The 19,209-nt window shown below is 37.8% G+C and overlaps 2 long non-coding RNA genes across 4 annotated transcripts in view; one reads left to right on the forward strand and one right to left on the reverse strand.

Annotated features, from left to right (window-relative positions):
* Positions 1-19,209, reverse strand: part of LOC135179762 (uncharacterized) — a 220,740-nt gene that overhangs the window by 55,019 nt on the left and 146,512 nt on the right. The gene's annotated exons all lie outside the window — the stretch shown is intronic.
* Positions 7-9,308, forward strand: LOC135179761 (uncharacterized). 3 transcript variants are annotated; one of them, XR_010304111.1, is made up of 4 exons: positions 7-93; positions 940-1,064; positions 2,461-2,532; positions 8,346-9,308. It is a non-coding gene; the product is annotated as an uncharacterized LOC135179761 (long non-coding RNA). The 3 variants fall into 3 exon arrangements; XR_010304110.1 differs by lacking the exons at positions 7-93; positions 940-1,064 and having other exon boundaries at positions 1,443-2,532; XR_010304112.1 differs by lacking the exons at positions 7-93; positions 940-1,064; positions 8,346-9,308 and adding an exon at positions 4,178-4,589 and having other exon boundaries at positions 1,443-2,532.

Here is a 19,209-nt window from a genome sequence, read left to right on the forward strand (position 1 = left end):
TTCTCTGTGCTCCCTGCCTCTGTGCTTATCACCATTACCATCACCATCCTGTTCCTCTTTGTTTTACCATGTGGCCATCACCATCAAAATCAGGTTGTATTTACACATTTTGTGCTGTTTTCCCTTCCCTATACCTTTGTAGCTTCCCTACCTCAGATATCCTTTTAAGTTATTGTTAAACTTTTCTTATTTTAGCTTCCAAATCGAGTGAGATTCATTGATTTGGGTGTGCTTACTTTTCCTCTCTTTACATCTAATTCCTTTCTTCTGGGAAAGAAGGGGGAAGAGGGAAGGGCACTCTATAAAATTGTTATTGGTTCTATCATATTTATTGGAGTCTCTGGAAATTTAAATTGGAACCAAGATATTAAACATAAGAACTGAAGTCTAAATTATCTTGCATAGTCTATATAGAGTGGATCAGTGCTGCTTGTCCAAAATGGGTGGAAGTGCTGTAGCAAGAGTAGACTGAGAAACCTGGGGCTGTTTAGTCTAGAGGGGACCTGATCATTGTATACCTATATCTGAGGGGTGGGTGTCAAGTGGATGGGGCAAATATCTTTCACTGGTCAGCAGTGATAGGACAAGGATTAATGGCTACAAATTGGAACATAAAAGGTTTCACCACAACACGAGGAGAGACTTTTTTACAGTGAGGGTGGCAGAGTACCGGAACAGGCTGCCCAGAGAGGCTGTGGAGTCTCCTTCTCTGGAGACTTTCAAAACCTGCCTGGATGCATTCCTGTGCAAACTACCTTGGGTGATCCTGCCTTGGCAGGAAGGTTGGACTTGATGATCTCTAGAGGTCCTTTCCAACCTCTGAAATTCTGTGATTCATACCTAAGATGTAGAACTATTAATGTTCTGTGACCTAAATGTGAGCTGATTCTTTGCCTGGACCTATAATGTTTACCTGTTCTGTTCATGTTTGGTAAACAGATAGATAATCTACAGTTGGATCACTCATGTGGCACTCTTAGGATCTATACTGAATGCTACATTTTCACAGTGATTTCTTCTGTTACTGTTTAAAAATGGTTCACTCAGTAGTCTAGCTACTTCAGGTAAGAAGTAATTGGTTTCAGTTCTCCAGTGACAGATTTTTTTCATTAATAGGCTCAGCAGGGAAAATGGTAACTTTAACATTCAAAATCAAACACATTATTTCACCTAGTGATCATAATACATTCCTTATTCACTATTCAACTAGTGAAAGAAAACTAGGAAGAAAGCAGAAGGGCAGTTTGAGCATGATAGGAAGCAATAATCCTTGTCTGTTATTTTAAAGATAGCTTGAGACCCTTTTTTTATAAAAAACATAGCCAGATGAAAGCACCTTTTTATATATCAGCATTATGAGCCCCAGTCAACTCACCTGCTTTATCTACTTCCAAAAAAAATTACATTATTCTAAACGGTCTTTTCTTTCCCCTCCAAGGGATCATAAAAAGATGGTCTCATGCAATTGCTTACCTACGTGGAATGCTTTCTCAAGTGACATGAATGCAAGTGTATTGAAGGAGACAGAAGACAAGATGTGTTACAATTCAGTATGAGGATAATATATTAATTTTAAGGCTCATATAGGTAGTTATAAACTTAATCCACCATCTGCTCTTTATGAATCCTGTCAAAACCTTCAGGTTAATATAGCAATAATAGCTTTGTTTCTTTCTTATAGTCATGTCTGTAAGGAATTCAGCACAGGTTTCTTCTTATCTGCCACCATGAATAAGGGAGGAAACAATTAAAGAATTACTCTCTATCATGAGAAAGATGACATTGGAAAACCTTCACAACAGCTACTGTCACAGAAAGTGATGACAGTAATTACAATCAGCCCAAAATTGTTTTCTTACAGACACATTAGTTTCAGAATTAGAATTGATTAATTCTTGAAATTCACCTGGAGTAAAACTTAGCCTTCAAAGAGTGAGCTGGGCTTTCTCAGAATTAGTAAATAAAAAGGGTAGAATATGTTAGTTTAGAAGGAACAAAGACCACTCTCAGTGATTAGAAATTGTTCATCTGAGAGTTAGCAGATATCGTATTAATTTTCTACTTTATATGCATGTTGTTTCGAAGCAGATGAACTAAGTAATTTAGAAGACAAACTAACCAAGCCTCCTCTAACAAAATCTCCCATTTAAGAACAAAATTGGGTACACAATAAAATATACAGTCTGATCTTACATAGTGTCCTTTCTCAGAATTTTCAAAGGCTGAATTATCACCTGTGTAGTCCGTACATTAAGTATTGCAATCATCAGCCCATGGATTGGAGAGTACAAGTTACTCATTACCAAATTACAAAGCAACTTTTATTATGGCTTACATGAAGAAAATTAACATTATCACTCTCCTGCCTATTCTAGTGACCTTTTCCCCATTCAGAAATGTGTTAAAGCTCACCCTGTAGACCAATATTTTTTTTTTTTCTATTATATGATTGTACCTGAGTGTTCTTCTGGATGAAAAGGACCACACTGGCATGGTGGTGAAAGCCTATTTCCTAAGTTCTGGAAATACCAGGTAAGTCCTTGCTATTCAAAAAGTGAATGCCATGGAGGAGTCCAAGGTTGAAAAAATTACTTCCCGCTAAATCACGACAACTATTTGAAATTCCCTATGAAGATATGATTCTGAAGAAGGTTTTACTGAAATTTTTTTTCTATTTTAATTGTAGTTGGTTTCATCACAGAACAGGGTTAAAATATTTCCTTGATAGTTTGAAACGCAATATGAACAGACGCACAATTAAATGTACTAGTGTGGTTTGGCCTAAAAAATCAAAACAATATAAGTAAAAAGGATGTTTGATGAGAAGTAATCAATGCACTCTCAGAGCAAAGTATATTCAAAATGAAGTCAGAAGTCTGAGATGTTTTGACTTTTTATCCATCAAAGAATTAAGGTCAACACTTGCTAGATCTAAGATAATTAGGTTTTGACAAAACCCAGTATTTTCCTTTGAATAGTTTTCAATAACTACCTCTGCTCTCAGCCAAGACAAAGCAGTAGGGAAGGCAGCTGTACCTTCTCTGAAAAGCAGCTAGATTTGTAGCATTCTCAGGGCTCAACCTGACAAATCAGTCCAGCTTTCTGTGAACAAGAACTAAAACTTGATGCTGTATTGCCATAAAATTGTTATAATCAATCAGACCAGTACTTCTTGTAACATGGAATTACAGAACCAGTTTCTTAACAGTACCAAATAATGTGGCTCCACTGACTCGATACGACTACCTTGATTTACATGGACAGCCTAGGCAATGCCATTTATAACCAGTTTACTTTCCAATAAACCCCTTGAAACATAATAAAATTCTTTAGTTTCCCCTAAGAGTGTACATTGTATGAAACCAGTTACACTTTCATAGTATAAATGCAATTTGTTTGAAAGAAATTCAGGCCACTGGTACCTAATGTGTCTCAAACCATTCCTTATGTAACTCTGCCAAAGCTGGGTGTTGTCAGATAACTTTGTTGGTCGTATATCACTACTCAGAATTATGCATCACTGAAGTATAATCTTTTAGTACCACAAAAAATGGATAGTCTAAAGGAAAATAAAAAGCAGTGGGTATAAACTTAGGTATCAGACAAGGGATACAAACATAGTACTCATTTAATGTTTTTAAATGTATTTTATCACTTTTTTTATACTACTGGTGGAATAAGGAATCGTGACCCATTTGTTTCCCATATCTCTTCTATAAGAGACAAGAGTTGGTACTACAGATGTTTTAATGTTCTGAACTGTCACATAACAATAATTGCAGAGTTACAGTAAGAGGTGAATAGGAAGATATAATTATGAGATGAGAAATAACAGGATTAACTAAGAATTAATGCAAACATAAAAAGAACAAAACCTTTTCATACGAGACATAAAGCTGGAATTCTGTGGCTAGGTATGAAAAAAATAGACTTTAAAATGTAGGCATGTTTTAAGAAGAATTACAAGATAAAGAAGGTCTAAACCTTCTTTAGCTGAGTCATCCAGAAAAGGAAATGAGAAATATAGACAGACACATCAGGTAATATAAATGAATGAATTCTATGTTTTGCAAACTTTCAGGCAAAGATTGGATTGTATTCAAAACTGACTACAAAAAAAAAAAAACACCCATGATATTTTGACTTACATGCATATTTTTCCTATGTTTTACTTAAGGCAGAAAAGAAGAAACCATCATACTTTTAAGCATCTTTGTTGGCAACCAAGCTGCACACAGCTTTGTATGCAACATGGGCATCACAGATGACAACAGTACAGCCATCACCATGGCCTTCTCCTCATTGCAAAACTGTAGCAATCTACAGCTTGGCAGAGTGTGAGTGAAGACAAACCCAGTCACTGTTCTTGTATGATCTGTATGCTGCAAAGTTGTGAGAAGGATGCAAGCACTCACAGAAATTATTTTGTACAGTTTCATTGTGATTATACAAAGCGAAATCCAGCAACATGAAGTCTCTCTGTTCTGACAGTCAAGATAGAGCACACTGTAATCTTAGCAAGCTTTATTGCTATGAAGAAAGAAAAGTAAAGCAATGCTTATCCTCGTAACTTCTCCCAATTAATGAAACCCGTCTGGAGTCAAGTCTCATATGGTGAACTATAGGTCTTAAATGCTCACTGCACACATTCCAATTCTCAAAGAGTCCAAGTATTAATTTAGCCAAGCTTTTTAAAGTTTTCGGATCAGAGTTTTCTATGTTGGAATTTCCTGTCTGGGGGCTGGGCTGAAAAGGGTTTGCTAAAGGAGCTTTATTTTAGGACAATTTCCAAATATTGGTATTTGGAAGAAGACATACTTCTAGTCTAGACTATCAAGGAATGTTGCAAGGGCCAAAAAAAAAAAGTCTAGCATTAAGTTTTCCCCTTGTAATCCAGGAAGCAAAAATCTAGCATTCTTTTCCCTTTCATTTTAGCCATATCATTCTGCTCACTGTTTTTCTAAATGCCTTGCCAGAAATGTATAAATTCTCTTTACCTTCTGATTTAAAAGAGAGTAAAATCTAATACACCATCCCAAATGAAATCCATAGAATTGCAGTTGTAATCCTAAATATTGATGTTTCTTAGCTACATTGATGGTATCAGAACACTGGAAACACAAGCAAACATCTCTGGGCAATATCAGACAACAGAGATTAGAACTCCTTATATTAAAAATCCTCTAAGGTGCAGTTATGTAAGCATACAGTATATGTCCCTGTTTAAACCACCTGTTGCCTGGAGATACCAGAGTTGTCTTTCTCAACAGTTTTTATTTGGTTTGGTTTGCTTGTTTGTTTGTTTTAAAATCCTCTCTTTACACAATCAGGAGACAAAGCACAGCGAGGCACTAACTAGAAGATCTTTGGCAGCAGTTAAGAACAGAGTGAATTTTCTTAGCCCTTAGCTCATAAATAGGGCCATTCTATTTAGATTGATATTGCTTGCATAGCTTTTCTCTGCTACTATAATTTTAACTGGATGTAGCACATACAACATATATGGTGATGTTTGGAAAAGATGAAAGAAAAGGCAGTCATGATATAATGAGAGATGCTCACATCACAAAGTTTTGGAATCACATCTCTCTCTGAGCTTCCACAAAATTCAAGGGTGTTTGAACTCAAGTGTTCACTAATCTTTGAGAGGCAGATCTAAGCCTATATTAGAAAAAGACCCAAACTTATTAATTATGCCTTCTCCTGTGTATGACTCTTGATGTCTCATCTGTGGGAGTTGTTCTTTCTCATTCAAATTGCTCTTTTCATGTTTTGTACTGGGTTTTTTGTATATTAAACAGATTGCAATGTTTTGAGAGGGTTACCTAAAAGCCCAACATTGCTGTACTCTCAGACATGGGTCTCCAGTAAGATACTGCACAGCTTTATCAAACTTGTACATGGTCTAGTTGACTGGATAGGGCTGGGTGGTAGGTTGGACTGGATGATCTTGGAGGTCTCTTCCAACTTGGTTGATTCTATGATTCCTCTAAACAGTTGTATTTCAGAATTCTCGTATTTATGAACAGGTATTCCACAGAACCAACTTGCTCCAACTGACAGTAAAGCCCAGTAGTGCTAGGTACCAACATGAGCAGAAGATGACAATAGAGGTCTTGGTACTATTTATAAGGACAAGGCACAGTGTGAGTAAAAGTGGAAAGAGCACAGAGAAGTTAAGTGGCTTTCTCAGGACCTCATGGTGCCAGGTTCAATGCTGTTTAAAGCAGACAAGGTGACAGCTTGGGGATTGTGTTGCAGAAATCTCGCAGCACATATCTGGGCTTACAGATTTCTTGTCTTATTTCTAAAGGCCAATTCCTGAAATACGTAGAAAACTTTCTGCTGGTTGAGGTCATTCAGCACCTTGCAAGACTGACCCTGATTTTCAGAGGTGCTGAGCACATGCAGCTCCTGTTGACTAGACTAAGAGCTCACAGTCCCTCTGAAAATCAATTCATGTCTAATGGCCTTTTCACCTGTCAGAAATAATTGCTGTTTCACAGGAGCATACTAATTCAGTCACTGTTTTGTTTTTAAAGGAGACTATTTATTTTTAGCCTCCTTGGAAACTGATGTGCTAGGGAGAAAGATCAGGAACAAATTGCGTCCCAAAAGGAAAATAGATTTTATATGAAACACTCATTCTGCTGATTGTCAGTCATAAAAAAAAACAACCAAACCCATGTTTTAATAATCTTTCCCTTGCAGAAAAATATGTTTAATTATTCTGATCATATATTAAAAAAAAAAATCTCTTAACATTAGTTAGCTGAGTATTCTCTGCTGGAATATACCTTACATGGTTTAAGTCCTCAGTATCAGGAGAGGCATACTAACATGTACCTGGGGGTGTCCTTTCTGTAGCTGGATTTGTGCCCAGGCATTGAAGAGCTTTCTCACTAAAAGGTATTATCCTCAGTCTTTCTCCTGATGAATTTCTGTCTTTAATCTTGCCAAGGAGAGTAACTTAACATAATTTTCTGCTACTTAAGGTGAGTTTGGAAATTAAAATACACCTTTTAAATTAGCAAAGCGTCTATGTTCAAAAGGATAGGGCAGCAGGGCCATGCTCTAAAATGCAAAGTTTTTCATGGAAATTAAAATGCACATTTAGGAAGTAATCTGCATGCCTTGGCTGCAATTGTTAACAAAGCAGCTCTATTGGGATAACATCATGCAAGCAAATGCTACAGAAAGTTCCAGATTTCATGTCCTTGCACGTCTTTCCTCACGAGGTTAAACTTCTGTATGGTTAGAAGCCTGCCATTTCTAGTGCAGCACCCAGGAGGCATTTGTATTATCTCTAGACCAGATTTTCAGTTCTCTTATCTGTTAAACCTGTATTTCAAAGTGAAATTTCACTATGAGGATTTAACAAGGGAGAAGAGCAATGAGCACTTGATTTTTATTTGCAGATTCTTAGTCCTATCTGTCTCTCTGAGAACAATCTGAGTGATTTTGCAATGTAAAAAAGTAAGTGCACGTTTTTGATACACCAAAAATATTTGCATGTGGACCTGTTTAATGTACTCCTGGGAAAATTGCATTGTTATTCAGATTTTAAAAGCTAGAATGGTAAATCAATAGTGTGTATATATCATAAGATTTATTTGTCCCTAACATCTCCTAGCTGTCGAGGAGATGAAAATATTTTCAGGGAAGTCAATGAGTAGATGGTATCAAGGACCAGAGATCCCTCCTTTATGCAGGGGTGGGAGACTGACAATGAAGATTAGTACTCCTGGAAGTTTGATGTTCCAGAGCAGCAGGGATGCATCCTAAGGAAAACAGCTGGAGGCTACTGTGGTGAACACTGAGGGGGGGTTAAAGAAAACAACAGCATTTCTTTTTTTCCTCATGACCATTCTAACACTGAGCATCACCAGCACTCTGTGTAGGCTTCTTTTCTAACTTAAAAGAATCTGGACGTTTCTGGAGAAGCACATGTTTCCTTTTTCATTTCTCACTTGGACAGAAGTAGTAGAAATAATAAGATCACTCAACCCACATAGTCCATCCTTTGCTGCCGTTACTGAAAACCACACCATGAGTTTGAGCTGTAAATGGATATTCCCTGTGGCTAATCTTAATGTTTTATGTTACCTATGACTTTTTTTCTTTCTTAACTTTTATTTCAGCCTGTATTATATTGTAGTTTATCATTTTCTTCCTTGCACCTTTTTGCTATAACTTTCACTTTATTTCCCTCTGGAAAGTAAAACCACAGTGCTATAGAATCATAGTGTCTTTTTTTTTTCCTGACAGTGCCCCCACTTTAACAGATAAGTTCTTTGAATGAACTAGGAGATTATCAGTTTCACTTTTTTTCTTTTTCTGTCTAGATGTCATTCTCATTGAAAATATTCATCTCCTTGGAAATTAACATTGTAAATGGCGCTAAGAAATCCTGTGTTATGGACCAAACAACACAGCAATAGATGCCACTTCAGTCCATTACTTAAACCAACGAACAGATTGATACAGGAAAAATGTGATTTGTTCAGAAAATTCACTTCCACAATACAAGCATGGCTGCACTGTCAAATTTACAACCTTGTTTGTATCATAGATCACATATATCTCTGCTGGGTTTGGCTGTGGCAGAGTTAATTTCCTTCATGGTATCTAGTGTGGGGCTATGGTTTGTGTTTGTACTGAAAACTGTATTGGTTACACAAGGATGCTTCTGTTACTGTTGACCTGTGCTTCCACAGAGTCAAGGTCCTTTCTGCTTCTCGTCCCACCCCACCAATGAGCAAGCTGGAGGTGTATGAGAAGTTTGGAGCAGGCACAGCTGCAACAGTTGATCCCCAATGACCAAAGGAATATTCCAGCTCTTATGACGTCTGCTTATCATATAAAACTGGGGACTAAAGGATAAAATTACAGACATTCAGAGTGATGGTTTTCATCTTCCCAGGTAATGATTACATGTTCTTCAGTTTTTCTGGAGATTGCTGAACACCTGCTTGCAAGTGGGAAGTAGTGAATTAATTCCTTGGTTTGCTTTGATTGTGTGTGGAACTTTTTGCTTTAACTATCAAACCATCTTTATGTCAACCCATGAATTTTCTCACTTCTACTCTTCAAATTCTCTACCCCATCCAGTTGTGGGAGGACTGACCAAGCACCTGTGTGCTGCTTGGTTGCCAGCTGGAGGGTTTATTTGTTTGTTATTGCAGAGCTGAAATGATGGTCCACATAAAAGTACCCTGGGTATACAAATTCCCTATGTGTAGGTAGAATGTGTAATACTAAAATAAACTTCAACATTTCAGTGTGGTAAACTCCATTAAGAAACAAAACAGTAGTTATACCTTAGTCCTCTGATCCTCAAATGTCCTGACTTAATCAAGTGTAAGTACCCTCCCATGATATCTATCATAGTAATTCAATAGAATCTTAATGGCAGTTTATAAGTAAAATAATGTTTCAAACCATTTCCTTACATGCTCCTCCACATCCATTTGAACTCTGTGCTAATGAAAATTAACAGAAAGCTGACTTCTAGTGAAAATATAGTGACTGGGCAACAATCTATATGTCAGGTCACTGGAGAGGCTACATGCAAGAAGCATTACAGACATGTGGATGATGTGAAACTGAGAGTGTCTTAGTCTAGATTAAAATTTATTGCACTCTGTCTGTCAGCAGAAGTGACAAATTACTGCAGCTCAGGAAGCTTCTCCCTTCCCAACAAACAATCTATTGGAGAAACTGGTTGATTAGTCATCCATCTTTATTTCAGCATTTCAATTTAATATAATCATAATTAATTTGTATGCAGGAAAACAAAATTTTAGAAAATTGATTTCCAACTTACAAAAATTGTTTTCCATTTCTTCAGGTTTCACTGATACTTTAACTGACCTGATATCAGAAAAGGCAATGCTATTCCAACTCAGTGTCTGGTTTTATTTTGATCAAGTCATAAAAGTATTGACTTGACATAGATTTAAGTTTGCATGAAGACATGCTTGTGATGCAACTTGCATGAAAAGCAAAGGGCTATAACCTCTCCTCCAGTAAGAAGCATGCTCTAATCCTTAACTGAAATTGAGATACTATTATAACACTACAAATGGCTTAATTTTCAAGAAGGTCAAACCATTTTAGACCTCAGTGCAAACTCTTTCTCTTCAATGAGATGCAAAAAGATTTGATGACCGGATTCCAGTGTTCTAAAGGAAAAACCCTCAAAGATAAATAGTTGCATATTTGTGGTAAATAACATGAAAATTAGTGTTATATTACATTATTATTGAGTAGCATTTAAGCTACCATCTCAAATCATGTTATTGATTCCCATGGCACTGCTAATACGTTTCGGGAGAAGGATGTTACATAGCTCCTCCCATTTCAGCTTGAGTCTTATCCCCTATGTATAAATGCCATTTCCTGCACTGAAATGTACAGCTGTAGTGTCACCTAATAACTAACAGATTTTTATAGCACAACATTGTCCCCCTACAGTGAATTCCCCTCATGTAGAAGGCATAATTTCAAATCCCATTCCCGAAAGCAGCCTCTGAGTTTTAGTCTGCTCTCAGCCATAGAGAGCTACCTAGAGAACTAACCATACAGTCCTTGGCAGCCAAATCCAGCTCAGCTGAGCTCACAGAGAAGCAGTTTCTCAGACCATACCCAATGTCTTTGTCACAGAGGTAAGCACCAATTACCTAAGTGTATCTGTAAGTATACACATGTCCAGGAGCGCTCAGTGCCCTCAGTGAGGGTGCTATAAATGCCTCAGGACCTGGATTTCTAAGATGAAAATAGTAAATGGACATCTGCAGGGAGCAGGTCATCAGAATGCCTCAAACTTTCAGTCAGTACTTGGAAGGAAAACAGAAAAGTGATCTGGTGCTTAAACACCACTTGTCATTTGCCTCACGATTCAAATAAGCAACTTATTTAAAGGTTTCATGCAAAGAACATAGCAGCACAATGCAGTCTAAGCTCCCTTTATTCTAAAATTAAACTTTTCTATAAAAATCTATTGATATAGAAGTGTTTATTCCTTTATAAAGCTCTGACTAATGGCAGTGACTAAAATCCTGAGCAGGAAAATCAATGTAACTGGTGATTATCTGTCCCTGGGTGTTATTTACACAGATTATACCTGTTCTTAATACTGCCTATCTAAGCAGGAATTTAAGCGTCACATGTATAATTCCATTTCTTCAGGTCTTTGATAATGCTTTAAAATTGAAAGTTTGAAAGACAAGGACTGAAATAAAGATTTTAGGTTTTCATTTTCATGAGTATTTGGGAGCATTTTTAGTTACAGAAAGAACCCACTGAGGTGTTGCTATGTAATTCGGATTACAGATTTCATCGCAATAACTGGGGATAGATTTAGGCACATATGATTTATAGCAATATTGTTTTGGACACATATCTTTTGGGGTTGGGTTTTTTCAAACTAATGGAATTATACACAATTGGAAAGGAAATATTCATTCAGTGTTCCTTGAGAGATTTTCACCTTTTCAGGCTTGAAATGATTTCCTAGTTATATTTCATAACATAAATGGCAAACTAGAAAATACAGCAGTAAAAAACCATAAAAATTAATCAGCTAACAAGAATATTTATTCTACCTCTGAACTATTTGGAGTTTCAAAGAAAAAGTCTTTGATGACTGCAGTTTATTCTGCCTTACTCTATGTTGTATTCTTAATATGAATAACATTCTTATGCCAAAGATATTTTTTGTGTACTTGATTAGATACACTTCATATTTTTGCATATATATATATAAAAAAAACTGTATTCCTGATAAAAATAAGGGATTGTGAGGCATGCCCGGGGCTCATACTCCTGTCTTGGAACTTCTGCATTCACTTACTTGTACAATATTGCCATTTAGGTGCAATGATTCAACTCTCATGATGCAAAAGATAAATCCCCAACTCAAAATCAGTAACACTGACCAGTTATGACTCTCATTTAAAATAATGTTAGTTGGGAATATCCTGCCCACATAAAGGCTAAGGAAGTCCAAATATTCTACCCATAAAAATCAAACTGCTATATGAAACTATCTGGGTTTGAGTCTTTCTGTATGTAAATATGTATTATATCCACAAATGATTACCTCTGACAGAATTTAAACTACTTATTAAAGCAAAGGCTCCTGAAAACAGACTTGAAAGAAACACAAGCAGTATTTTTTCACAAATATCAGATCTAGAATGTCTGCTACACTCCTCTACTGTGATATCCTGAATGCTGGGCTTCTTCAAACTAGTTCTTGTGAAGTATAAGTTAACTCTTCAAAACATCCAATTTGGTAATGAAAAAAAAAAAAGGAAACTGTAAAGGAACAACAAACACACAGCAAATCTGGTAAATTGATTCAGTGAGCTACTCTCCAGCGACTCATTTCTGGTCTTAGCTGACCTAGTTATTGTCTGCAGTATTCTTTCTAACTAATCTCTTTCCATTTTCATTGTGGAACTTTTGTCAAGTTTGTGCCCTCCTTTACTGGAGGAGCTATGCAAGTTTGAGGTCTTCCAATATCACTGCAGACAAAATGCACAGGTCCATCTCCTGTGATGTGGCTGTGCACCTCCTGCACTTGAATCAGACACTTCTATCCCTAATAACCATCAAGGTCCTCCTTAGCTGTCACTGAGCTAAGCAGATCTAGCTTCTCATAATTGTTATTGTCAGGTACATTCTTAACATCTTGTGTCATTCTCATAGATCTTACATGAAGGGTCTCAAGATATTTATCATAGAATCAACCCAGTGGGAAGAGACCTCCAAGATCATCCAGTCCAACCTATCAACCAGCCCTATCCAGTCAACTAGACCATGGCACATAAATGCCTCATCCAGTCTTTTCCCAAATACCTCCAAGGAAGATGACTCCACCACCTCCCTGGGCAGTCCATTCCAATGCCAATCACTCTCTGTGAAGAACTTCCTCCTAACATCCAGCCTAGACCTCTTGCAGCACAACTTGAGACTGTGTCCCCTTGTTCTATTGCTGGTTGCCTGGGAGGAGAGACCAACCCCACCTGGCTACAACCTCCCTTCAAGTAGCTGTAGACAACAATGAGGTCACCCCTGAGCCTCCTCTTCTCCAGGCTAAACAACCTCAGCTCCCTCAGCCTCTCCTCATAGGGTTTGTGTTCAAAGCCTTTCACTAGCTCTGTCACCCTTCTCTGGACACCTTCCAGCATCTCAACTTTTCTCTTGAATTGAGGGGTCCAGAACTGGACACAGTACTCAAGGTGCGGCTGACCAGTGTATAGGGGAAGAATAAACTCCCTCGTCCTACTAACCAGACTATTCCTGATATAGGCCAGGATGCCATTGGCTCTTTTGGCTACCTCAATAAAGATTGTTAGTCTGTTATGAGACTGGATAATGATTCTGATATGGGGCACCCTTCAGTGTAAATATAGAAGCAGTATAATCCCACTCCATGTTTTTTTCTATTAAACTAAACTACTTAGTTTAAGTCATAGTCTATAATTTAAACTAATTGGTTTATTTCAATGGTTTAAGCTATTAAACTGTTTCCAAGGATAGTACCTCCTCTTCACTTACTGTTTCATCGTAAAAGGCTGCATTTCGCTGAAGTCCTGAAATCACACAGTCACTTTTGCATCCCCAGCAACAATTGCATATGAAGATCTGTAAGTTAGATAGATAGTCTGGAATCTCCTCAGTGCCTGCCATGTTGATTTTGATCATGTCAGCTGGACTGATCACTGTTTGAAAACTTTTGGGACAAGTTCTTCCTATAGTTATTCCCACAGGTCTTACTAATGAAGAGAGTTTCTTTCCTTCTGGTTCCTGCAACCATTCTCACTGAACAGTTCTCTGCTTTGATATACCTGTATCTGGAGGAGGGTACTGTTACCTTCAAAAAAACCCATAACCTTTAGAAAATCCTCTGTCTCTTCTAGAGAAAGATACAATACACAAATCAAGTGAAAAGACATTACAAAGATTTAGGAAAGAATGGCCATATGTTTGAAATGCATTTCAAAAACCCACATGATGATCCTCAGGGAAAATTCAGCTAAGGTAACAATACAGAAATGAATGGCACTCGTATGGACTTAGAGCTAGTTCCTGGTGATTTCATCAAAGTATAAATCAAATCCAGTGTAAAAATAAAGAGATTTGACTTGAAAACAGAGGGAGAGAATTCCTGCCTGACATTTATGTCATAAATCCAGCCAGGAATCAGAGTGCACTATCCTAGTGAAAGCTGGAAAATTCTAATGATAAACAAGCACACTGGGAGGCACAGCATTATCACTAAATGAATTATTTATGCTACTTCTCAAAACAAGGAAAGGAGGTGAATAATCCTCCTCAAATCTCAAGGCTGATGATCAAATAAAAATTTCCAAATACAATAGAAAATTTGGCTCCTAGAAATATATTGGAACTCCTTGAGCTCTTCTTCCCTCAATTCAGGAGAGACAAAAATTGTTTCACAGCTGCAAGGAATCAATTTTTGGTACTCCCAAATTAGAATTTAAGTTCCTCATGGGACAGCTTAAGCTTTCCATTGCCTTCAGCTCTTTGTGGGAGGCACCTATGTTTCTGAGGAAAAACTCGTCTGAGGCCAGGCCAAGTTTGGAGCTAGACAGCATGGCTAGGTGTTGAAGCCAAGCATGTGAATCTCCATGGCACAGAGGTCCTTCAAGCTCAAAACTGGAGCAGAGTAGAAGGAGGGTTCACATATAGAAAATCATGCTTTTCTTCCTACTTTGTGTCAGACCTGATAGGATTTTGTCTCAGATACACAGGGAAACACGTTTTTCCCTTTATATTTAGTTATCTGTAACCTTGAAAAACTAGGAAGGTCACAGACCTGGTAGGTTTAAAGGTGCACTTAACATCCATGTACAGGCGATAATAGAAAGCCTAGCGGAATCAGGGGGCAATTTTCCACTGAGATCAATGGGCTCTGGATTACACCCATAAAGCCTGACTAATGAGGTGTTATGTGGATTAAAATCACAGGTTGAAATAGGAAACACAGTACTCTGTGCCAATGGGATCCCCAGTTTGTGGCTTCCCATAGACTTAGTGGTGAATAACAAAAGGAACAGAAAGTCCCTCGGAAAGCTGTTGTGTGCAGTCAGAACCTGTGCTCTCACAGAGCCTACGAGCTGCAGGCCTGAAGGAATAAGCATTTAGCTTGCAAGCTCACTGAGAGAGTGTCACATACATTACCAGTGTTTCATGCAGCATAACAATATGCATTTCCTTTATTCCCCCTCTCATATGTTTGCATCTGTTGTGCACGGAAAGGTGCGGGTCTATCAGTTTTTAAATGTCTGTGTATGTCTCAGGCAGAGAGAAAGCACTATTGGACATTTTAAAGATATGAGCCAACACCTGAAAATCTTGCAGAGCAAACCTAGGACAAGGCTGGCTTACACAGTCATACATCTTATATAAAGAACACAGTGAGATGCAATTATCTGTGGTAAGAAGATGCTTACTGCTTTATATTCAAATGAATTGCACTCATCAAAAAGGAGTACCAGACTACTTTTCCACAGTTTTGTTATCACCAGCACTGCTAAGAGGTACTAGACAGTGGTCAAGACATGTATGTACTTCCTTTTCTCACTGCATCTCTGCAAATGATTTAGACCAGTCAAGGGACAAAACAGATGTTATGATATCTAGGAACTATAAACTCATTATCTTTATCAACAGAGAAGATTCTAGGCAGTACCTGGCCAGCAGGAACAACGGTTATGCATCCAGAAGTATGCTAATCCATAGAAATAGAGCCTGCAGTGCAGTCCAAAATCAAGCAGGTGGGTACACTGGCTGTCTGCAGAGGCCAAGTATTGCTTTTCAGATTTTCCCACCAAAACTACCACACTTGGCAGGAATCACAGCCTTGCAAGAAACAGATGATTTTCCTTTCCTCCGCAGGAGGCTGTAAATCCCACATAGGCCTGCAGGGACTCAGAATTCTGCTCCTTTTTAAAAAGTGCCACTTTTATATACTGTTCTACATGGACTGCTGGCCCAGACTAAGTTCCCATCCTCTCCTTCCTTAACACCAAGCAGCTTGGGGAGCTGCAACTTCAATGAAACCAGTTAACCAAAGCTTTAAACGTTATGTCAGGAAATGACAAAAAAATCTAACATTTCATACCTCTCAGCTAGATAAGACCTATGAGTATCAACATTTTAATGCCCAGAGAGGAACTGCATACTATAATATACACTGTAATGTGAATCAAAACATCCTCACAACGCAATCCATGGGATTTTACTGAAAAGGTAAGACAGAAGCACAAATGGTCACATAAACCACAGGAGAACTAAAGCCAACATTTAAGTTGATGGTTTGCATTTAAGGTATCTCATGAAGTATGTAGGTCTTTTCATCAGTCCAGTCACAAAGCTGCAGCAACAAAACAAAAGTGAGTAGAACAAAACAGTGCAAAGATAAATATAACAGAACTCCTTTGTCTATTTAAGCTGCTTGTCTGCTATATAGAATATGATTTTTGTTTTACTTTCCTTATTGTCATATATCTAATTGTTTTAAATTACATTGTCTTTATGCAATTAAAAAAATCCATCTCCAGAGAATATAACAGTGCAAGCAACACGAGTCCAGGATCTGAAGAGAAATTCTGGTCAAAGCACTGTAGTTCTGTCGACAGCAACTTAAATATGTCAGACTGAAGTGGACTGCATAGTCTGCATCTTTGAATTTAGACCAAACTATTAAGGTCTTCTTGTCTTCAATTATTCAAAAAGCATTTTCAAATGTGGCAGCATAGATTCTGTGAAAAAAAAAGTGAGTAACCCTGTAGCAGGAGTTCTCTTCATAAATTACTCAGGAGAAATTAATTATTTATAACATTGAACAGTTCAGTTTTACTAATTTTGCCACAGTCACTTATCACTTCTGATCAATAGTGTGTAAAACCTGCAGAGAAAACTGTTACTTGGCTGCTTCTAGCAAGCAATGGGCTCTTGACCATGTTCAGTGTGGAGCATGGGAAAGTGAAGGTGTACTGTTCTCAGCCCTGCAGCCAGGAGCTACTGCTGAACTTGGCAGGGATCAGGATCCAGCAGCAGCTGCTTCTTATGAAGATCATGCAATCCCTCCCACGAGAGGCAAGACAGCCTGTCAGGAGTTCAGTTCAGCAGAATCTGAGAGATCCCAGCATGCACAAAAAGAAAGCCTTTACATCCTTGCCTCTGCCCTCCTAAGAACTCTGATACAGGTCCTACTGCTCATCCTAGCAGGCAGCATCACTGCTAGGCATATGGCAACTCAGTGTAAAAAGGGCAACAGAGAAGTTAGAAGCTTCTCTGCAAAGCAGTGATCCCTCTGTTTGCAGTTCTTCTTCCCTGTTTGTGCAATGCATGCACACAAACTCTTCTACTTAGGTCAAAATAAAAGCATGGGGTCTAGTGTCACATGTAGCATAGACAGACAGGACACCCAAGCAAGAACCACTTCAAAGATTAGCTCCAAGTAAACTTGTTCCAGGTTCTTGCATGGTCTAATCCTGAACAGAGCTACAGATTCACACCAATAGAATGCTTTTATTATCTCTTTACCCACTGGTTTTAATGTTCGGCATTCTGTAGAATTTCACATTAAATTATCATCTTCCACAACAAATTTCTATTCCTGGGGAACTGAAAATAAAAATAGCAGATGTCTCTGCTCCACCTTACTGCAATTCCTGTTTGGAAAGTATATAGACTTTTTTTGTGTTATTTTATTTAAACAACCTCTATGCATTCCCTGAGAAAAACAGACTTAAGCTGTTCCTTCAAAAAAAGAAAGAAAAGAGTTAAAGCTTTGATGTGATGGATGCATTGAACATGTCAGGAAGAGTATTATCAAAAGGAGAAGTTTAAAGCCATTCCCTGGGGTATATATGTTTTGATGTCCTACTGTCCTTGTCATACATGAAAGTATTTGGTCTATCTAGAAATTCATTTGACCCAGGAAAAAAAACAACAAATTGTTCAGAGTTAATGGGAAATAAAACCCACACACAGAACAAGGACTGGGACTATGATATGCTCAGTATTACACTGCACTCTCTGTTTGAAGTAGATTAAGAAGAAACAGTGTCAAATGATTAAAATGTGTCCTTTTAGTCTCTTACTACTATCAACATGCTTCCATTGTTAATAATAGTAATAATAATACCCCAAAAAACCTCAAAGGATTCTAATTCCCAAAAGTCTTGAAAGGATTTTTTCCATGTCTCCACCTAGGAGCTCATTCATTTAGCACAAGCTTCCTAGGTGACAAGATACTTGGAAAACAAATTTCTCTTAGCAGGGGCAAAAAGCCTAAGGGCAAAACCAGTTAAAAAATTCTTCTGTCTGAAAATGTTACCAGTTCTGAAATCTCAGATAGTTTTCTTAAAGGAGCAGAGCCAAAAAAATGAGATTCAGCTTGTCTTGGAGGCTTCAACAAGTTCTCCTATTTTGTTTTGGCAGAATGATGGTACAAGTGAAGAAGGCTTAGAACTGAAGTAAACCACAGAGATGCCCCTAGATCTGATACATCACATTTCTAAGGAATGATAAATTATAGCCCTCTGGAAAGCTTCACTGTAATGAAAAAAGTGACCTTGACTGCTAGTGATGACAGTCCACCCAGGAGTGACTACTCTTAGCCAACAGTGAGAGCCAATCTGTTGTAACCTTATCATCCTGAAATTCACGGTTCACTGATGGAAGGAATTTGAAAGAGACAGAGCTGCAAACTTTAAAGTTGTTCCAAGTTTATCCTTTGGCTCTGGGATCCTTGAGCACTTGCACATTCTCACATGCTAAAACCCAGTTTCAGAGAAGGGAATTTGGCTGTTTCAAACAGGTTTTGCATTTTGAATGAACAGCATGAATAAATGTAATAGAAAATTCCACAAGGCCATCACTGACATCTCTTTGTACAAAATACACACTGACACCTGAGCCTCTTTCTCAGACTGAAAAGGTTTACTACTATGTAGAGACATTCTACATTACAGTTGTATTAACATATGTACAAAACCAACTTTCACGTGAAAGTATTTATTTTAAATGCAATAAAGCTTGTTTTATTAAAGTGATTCATTCCTGTTGCAGAGGGGAAATTAACTGATGTGAGATTATATTTTTCCAAAATTAATATTGTTTCTTGACTTTGATATTGAGAACTCTTGCCACCCCCAACCACTAATT

The sequence above is a fragment of the Pogoniulus pusillus genome, chromosome 11, assembly GCF_015220805.1.
Source record: "Pogoniulus pusillus isolate bPogPus1 chromosome 11, bPogPus1.pri, whole genome shotgun sequence".
NCBI classification, from domain to species: Eukaryota; Metazoa; Chordata; class Aves; order Piciformes; family Lybiidae; genus Pogoniulus; species Pogoniulus pusillus.